General features: G+C 32.0%; 1 protein-coding gene across 1 annotated transcript in view; it reads right to left on the minus strand.

The window, feature by feature from the left end:
• LOC106872795 (uncharacterized) overlaps window positions 1–460 on the minus strand; it is a 15,709-nt gene that overhangs the window by 447 nt on the left and 14,802 nt on the right. The window lies entirely within an intron of this gene.

The raw sequence follows: 460 nt of genomic DNA on the forward strand, positions 1-460 counted from the left end.
CTCTCCCCCCCCTCTCTCTCTCTCTCTCTCTAATTCTATCATTAATTGTCAAACTAAACAATATTTGTTTATACACAGTATCTACTTTTATCTTGTTTTGGTTATTGGAGTGGTGGTCATGAATATATACACATTATTTACATTTGACGGATATTTGTCCTCATCTTGTTTGCTGTTAACATTTCGGCTGATATACCCTCCAGCCTTCATCAGGTGTCTTGGGGAAATTTCAAACCTGGGTTTTCATTCCTAAGGTATTTTTCAATGTTGTTATTATTATTATTATTATTATTATTATTATTATTATTATTATTATTATTATTCAGGTCACTGCCTGGAATCAAGCTACTAACCCCAAGATTCTGAGTTTGATTCCAGGTAGTGACCTGAATAATAATAATAATAATAATAATAACAACAACAACATCGAAAAATACCTTAGGAATGAGAACCCAGGTTT

Source organism: Octopus bimaculoides, chromosome 7 (assembly GCF_001194135.2).
Source record: "Octopus bimaculoides isolate UCB-OBI-ISO-001 chromosome 7, ASM119413v2, whole genome shotgun sequence".
Lineage (NCBI taxonomy): Eukaryota > Metazoa > Mollusca > Cephalopoda > Octopoda > Octopodidae > Octopus > Octopus bimaculoides.